Source organism: Octodon degus, unplaced genomic scaffold (genome assembly GCF_000260255.1).
Source record: "Octodon degus isolate 3935 unplaced genomic scaffold, OctDeg1.0 scaffold00033, whole genome shotgun sequence".
Classification (NCBI taxonomy): Eukaryota; Metazoa; Chordata; class Mammalia; order Rodentia; family Octodontidae; genus Octodon; species Octodon degus.
Genome location: NW_004524609.1, coordinates 377,533 through 384,485, shown reverse-complemented (window position 1 = coordinate 384,485; position 6,953 = coordinate 377,533). Strand labels below are relative to the sequence as shown.

The window sequence follows — 6,953 nt, the reverse complement described above, 5'->3', positions numbered from 1 at the left end:
TGTATAGCTTTAGACTACTAAAATAATAGAAATTCTATGAATAATTACAAATGGAAAATGAATTTTTCTTTGTGTGTGTGGAACCGGGGATTGAACTCAGGCCCTTGTGCTTGCCAGGGAAGCGCTATTCCACTGAGCCATTCTCGCTGGCTGGAAAATGAAATTTTGAAAAGGCAAGAAAGAACAAAGTGTGTGCACAATCCATCACTCTGCCAGACTGAGGCAGGAAGATTGCAAGTTTGAACTCAGCCTGGGCAATTTAGCAAAACCCTGTTTTAGAATTTAAAAAACAAAACCATATAAAAGGGGCTGGTGGCTCAGTACAAAGACGGGCAGGAAATTTTTTTTTTTTTTTTGTTTTTTTTTTTTTCATTTTGAGGGGCCTGGCCTTAGCTCAGTGGGGGCCTGGCCTTAGCTCAGTTTTTTGGCAGAACCGGGGATTGAACTCAGGCCCTTGCGCTTGCCAGAGAAGCGCTTATTCCACTGAGCCATCTCCCCAGCCCCCAAAATTTCTTAAACGGAATACAAAAGGTACTACATAGTTATAAAGGGAAAATTGGTTAATTAGATTTCATTAAAATTAAATACTTAAGGGCCGGGGAGATGGCTCAGCAGAATAAGCGCTTCCCTGGCAAGGGCAAGGGCCTGAGTTCAATCCCTGAAGCGCCTGCAAGCAGGTGCAGGGGCCAGGGATTTGATCCCCAGGTCTGCCATGACAGCCCCGCCCCTGGGGCGCACTGAGATGGCAATAGAGACTGGGCGTGGTGGCACACAGTGCTTGTAATCCCAGCTCTTGGGAGGCTGTAAATAGGTGGATCACTATGAGTCCAATCTAGTAGTGAGACCCTGAATACCCTGTAGACCCTTCCCTAAAATACGAAATACATACATATATGCATACATACATATATGCATACATACATACATACATACATACTTGAACCAGTCAGATAGTGCAGCAGATTAAAGCGCCTGCTTAGGCAGACACGGGCCAGGAGTCTGTTCTCTGGCCTGCCATGCCTGCCCTGCCTGCCCTGCCCCTCAGAGTGCACTGAGACAGCAAATGAGATTGGGCGTGGTGGTATGTGCCTGTAATTCCAGCACTTACAGGCTGAAAAACAGGAGGATCACTATGAGTCCAATCTATGTAGTGAGACCCTGTAGACCTTGTACTAAATACATTTGAAAAAAAAAACTTCACAAAAAGATACTGTTGGGGCTGGTGAGATGGCTCAGTGGTCTAAAGCACCTACTTAGAACAAGCTTAGCAAAGCCCAGGGACCGCGGTTCAATCCCCCAGCACCACATGCCAGCCAGCCCCGCCCCCTGGTAGACTGAGCTGGCCACACACACACACACACACACATATAAATAAATAAAATTTTAAAAAAAAAGATACTGTTAGTGTGTTCAAAATACCATAAGAAATAATCATATACTAGGTAACATATTTCTTCATTATGTTGGAGGCTGGGAGTTGAATGTCAAGTCCAAAGGCTGGTGTGATTGGGTTGTGGTGAGTTCTCTCTTCCTGGCTGGAACACAACCTTCTTGCTATGTGCTCACATGGCAGAAGATAGAGAGATGTCCTTTTTCTTCCAAGGCTTGGGTCCTGTTGGACTAGGGCCCCACCCTTTGATTTCATTTTATCTTAAGTACTTCCTCAACGTGTTATCTCCAAAATAATCTTGGAAATGAGAGTATTAAGACTTCAGCATATGAATTGGGGTGGTGGTGGTGACAGTGCTCACTCTGTAGTAAATAAAACTGAAAGAGAAGTAGAAGACATCACAGAGTGAGAAAAGATACTTGAAATACATAAATTTGATAGAACTTGAATGTAGAATACATAAGAACTATAAGTCAATAGTAAAAAGGACAGAAAGCCAGTAGAAAAATGGGGTGAAATATTCAAACAGGAATTTCTCAAAGATTATGTCTGTAATAATTTGTTAGCCTCATTAATAATTAGAGAAATACAAATTAAAGCCTCTGCAAGATTCCACTCCATACCTGCCAGAAAGTTAGAATAAGAACATTGGCAATTCAGAGTATTGCTAAGGATATGAGGCAGCTAGAACTCTTATATACAATTGGTAGGGCTGAAAACGAGTGAGTAAAATGTCTTTGGGAAACTGGCAGAATTAGCTAAAACCACACATACCCGTGAATGTCCATGACCTAGCAGTTTCATTCCTTCAGGTAGAGGGGAGACTATATTGCATAGAAATATATGCATATGTATTTCAAAAGGTGTATAGACATTTATAGTAACGGTATTCATAGTAACTAGAAACTGGGAATAATGCAAATGAATAAAATGGTGGTAGTATATACCATAAAAAGCGATGAAAATGAGTGAACTGTTACCGTATGTAACTTGTATATATGAATCTTAGCATCATGATGAGGAATAGAAATCAGACAAAAATTTTACATACTTTCTACAGGAGGCTGAAGCAGGAAGATCACCATAAGTTCCAGGCCAGCTGAGACTTTATAGCAACAATCTTTCTCCAAAAGTAAACACATAAATAAAAAGGATAACTGCTGTCTGATTCTATTTATATAGGGTTTCAAAACTAGGCAAAACTAATCAATGATTTTTATCTGCTGATGGAAATTAAGGTAGTGACAGTTGTGGTTAGAAGTAGAAGGGTAAGAGGGGCCATATGGGATATTGGTAATGTCACCTTTCTTGTACTAGTTGTGGGTTACGTTAAATGTGCTCACTTGATAGAAATGGAACCAAACTTTTACAGTGTATGTACTTTTCTGTGTGTATCTTTTAGTTCAATAAAAATTTGATTTTTTTGTGGGTTTGTTTGCTGTTTTTTTTTTACGGAACTGGGGATTGAACTCAGTCCCTTGCTCTTACCAGGGAAGTGCTTATTCTACCGAGCCATCTCCCTGGCCCCAAAAATTTGATTTAAGGTGATGGGAATGCCAGACCAGTAGAGGCAGCAGCCTGAGCAGCCACACCTGCCACCGCCTGTGCCCTCTGCAGCCTGCCCTCCACCTGCCCCAGGGTCTCTTTCTCCCTTTCTTACCCCCGCCCCGCTGTCCTCCTCCACTGGCTTGCATGGGGTGGGGGTGAGGTGGAGGGGTTGACTTCCCACCTGCCTCTATTCCACTCCCAGCCTCCCACTGTTCCTCTTCCCACCCGCTCCCCTTTTCCCCTCAGTCTCCTTGCGCCTGCAGTTTTTGGCTTTGACCCTCACCAGTGACCAAAGACTGGACTGAAAAAGTACAGCTCCCCATAATAGTCAACATGGACACCGGTGTGGTTGAAGGTGGATTAAATGTCACTCTCACGATCCAGCTACTTATGCATGGGAAGGAAATTGGCAGTATCAGCAGAAAGAAAGGAGAATCAATTAAGATGCATGAGGAGTGTGGTGCTTGTATCAACATCTCAGAAAGGAATTGTCCTGAGCGAATTATCACTTTGGCTGGAGCCACTAATGCCATCTTCAAAGCCTTTGCTATGATCATGGACAAACTGGAAGAGGACATCAGCAGCTCTATAACCAATAGCACAGCTGCCAGTAGACCCCCGCTCACACTGAGGCTGGTGGTCCCTGCTAGTCAGTGTGGCTGTCTCATTGGAAAAGGCAGTTGCAAGATCAAGGAAATACGAGAGCGTGCAGGGGCTCAGGTCTGAGTGGCAGGAGATATGCCAGGCCGTCACTATTGCTGACATCCCTCAATCCATCACTGAATGTGTCAGACAGGTCTGCGTGGTCATGTTGGAGTCCCTTCCGAAGGGCGTGACCATCCCGTACCGGCCCAAGCCATCAAGTTCTCCAGACATCTTTGCAGGTGGTCAGGCCTATACCATTGAAGGACAGTATGCTATTCGGCAACCAGATTTGACCAAGCTGCACCAGTGGGCAGTGCAACAGCCTCATTTTCCCATGATGCATGGCAACACCAGATTTAGTATCATTGACTCCAGCTCTCCAGAGGTGAAAGGCTATTGGGCAAGTTTGGATACATCTGCTCAGACTGCTTGTCATGAACACACCGTTCCAAATGATTTGATTGGATGCATAATTGGCCGTCAAGGCGCCAAAATCACTGAGATCCATCAGATGTCTGGGGCACAGATCAAAATTGCGAACCCAGTGGAAGGATCTATTGCTACACAGGTTACCATCACTTTATCTGCTGCCAGCATTAGCCTGGCTCGATATCTAATCTATGTCAGGCTTTTCTCGGAGACGGGTAGCATGGGGAGCAGCTAGAACAATGTGGATTCGTCCCATCACCCTTTCTGCTCTTCACCATCACCCATGATCCATCTATGTAGTTTCTGAACAGTCAGCGATTTCAGGTTTTAAATAGTTTGTCAATTTTCAGTTTCTACACACTTTATCATTCATGCACTCGTGATTTTTTAATTAAAGTATTTTAATTCCTTTCTCTGTTCAGTTGTTTATGCTGAGATCCATATTTAGTTTTATAAGCTCTTTTTTTTTCCCCCTTTTATTTTGACTCATGAATTTTTCTATTTGTCACGAAAATGTAAGAGTAAAATATTAATGCATTTCAGTTTAGTTCTGTAATGTCAGGAATTTTTCAAAAAAATTAAAAGATGGACTGGAAAAAAAAAGTAATGGGAACCCCTTATAGACCCTTTCCTAAGATACAAAAATAAATAAAAAAATAATAAAGTAATGGTAATGTTTTTCTTAAACTGGGTGGTAGATACAGTTTTTGTTCTTGGTGTTTTTTTATATTCTCAGTATATTTCATAAATATTCTTGTTTGGTGTCCAAGAAAAACCATGGAGTCACTACTTCATTGGTAAATGGAGTGTTTCCTGCACTAACATAGTGCCTAGGACATTGTAGTCTTTGAATATTCTCTCCAAGGAGCAGAAGTAAGCTAGTTATTCCTTTTGGCCTTCCATCAGTCATTTTTGACTCAATTATTTTTAAGTAGTTATTTCTACTGGGTTATTTCTAAAAATAGATGTAAATAAAACTACTGTATTGAATGTATATTACTAAGCTGAATTATTAAATGAGAAACTTTTCAATATTATAAACATCATAAAGTGTGCTGTTTAATTATAGAGATTCAGCTCAATATCAGCCATTTATGTGTCACCAATTTAGATATAGTATGGACTTAGGGTTATAAACCCATACTGTATGCAGCTTTGAAAACAAAGTTTATTAGATATCAGACCTTTCTCATATTCTAGGGGTATTTTTTGTTTGTTTGTTTGTTTCTGAGCAGGCAAATCAACATTGTTTTGATATTTCTAGCAATTTTTAGAGTAAACTTTTCAGAGTAAGAACATGAGTTCACTGAATATGATCTTAAATGCTATTTCGCAGTTTTAGAAATATTTTCACAGGTCCTTTCTTGTTAGGGTCTCAGAGCAACTTTATGAATTGGCACTCAAAATTCCATTCATCAAATAAAATCCAGCTAACAAAATAACCCAGCTAGTACCGTCTTAATGGTAAAGACTGAAAACTCTCCTCCAAGGTTTGGAACAAGACAGAGCTGCTCACTCTTGCAGTTGAACACTGTATTAGAATTTCTAGGTAGGGCAGTTAGGTAAAGAAAGAAACCCACTTGTATCATTAAGAACGAGTACTTTTTCTACTTCCACGCGACATGATCACATACACAGAAAATTTCAAAGAATTACAAAAAAACCCCAAAAATCCTCTTAGAGTTTAACAAAGTTGCAGGATATAAGATCAGTAGCTAAAAGTTAATTGCATTTATATATGTACTAGTGATGAATAATCTAAAAATAAAATTAAAACAGTTCTAACTAGGCATGGTGGTATATGCAGTAATCCTGTCACTCAAGAGTCTGAGGCAGGAGGACTGCCATGAGTTTAAATTTATTTTGTGTGTGTGTGTGTGTGTGTGTCCAGCTCAGCCCACCAGGGGGCGGGGCTGGCTGGCATGTGGTGCTGGGGGATTGAACCGTGGTCCTTGTGCTTTGCTAAGCTTGTTCTAAGTAGGTGCTTTAGACCACTGAGCCATCTCTCCAGCCCCTGCCATGAGTTTAAAGCCAGCCTGGGTTACACAGTGAAAACCTATCTCAAAAACACAACAGCAACAACAAAAACAATTCCATGTACAATAATATCAGAAGAAATGAACTCAGAATAGATTGAAGACCTAAACCGTAACATTCTTAGAGTGAAACATAAGGGAAAATCTGCATTTCTTTGGATTAGGCATGACTGATTTTTTAAAAAGCTATGACAAAAGCATAAACAATTAGAGGTACAGTAGGTAAGTTGGACTTAATCAAAATTAAAACTTGTCATGTCAAAAGACTATCAAAAAAAGCAAGTTAGAAGATAGGATTGCAAATGATGTAAGTACATATGTATGCACTTGTAGGTATATACCAAAGATAATTGAAAACATCTTCATATATAAATTCAAGTGAAAGTTCATAACAGCAATATTCATAATTGCCCCAAAGTGGAAACAACCAGAATGTCTATCAGCTGATGAAATGATGAAATGTGATGACTGCATATAGTTAAATATTACCTAGTATAGAAAAGAACAAACTAAGGATACATGCTTTAATCTGAACTTTGAAAATATACTGAGTAAAATAAGCCAGACACAAACATGCTGTGTGATTGCACTTCCATGAGGTGTTTTTGGTGACTTCTTTTTTAGTCGATGTTGTTTTTAATTGGTGAGTAGCCATTCCAGGGTTTTTTGTTGCGCTGGCAGTTGCCCATTCATCTTTTGGTGGACATTTGTGTTTTCAGTTTTTTTTATGTTATAAATGCAGCTGCTATGCTACAAGTCTTTGTATAAACATGGATTTTCATTTCTCTTGACCAAAAACGTATGTGTATACTTAGTCACATGTAAGAATTTTTTTTTTTTTTGGGCAGAACTGGGATTGAACTCAGGCCCTTGCACTTGCCTGGCAAGCGCTTATTCTGCTGAGC

General features: G+C 40.3%; 1 pseudogene; it reads left to right on the top strand.

Moving 5' to 3' along the window:
- The first annotated feature begins 3,271 nt into the window (after nt 1-3,271).
- On the top strand, nt 3,272-4,247 carry LOC101576862 (annotated as a pseudogene).
- Nucleotides 4,248-6,953: the final 2,706 nt, after the last annotated feature.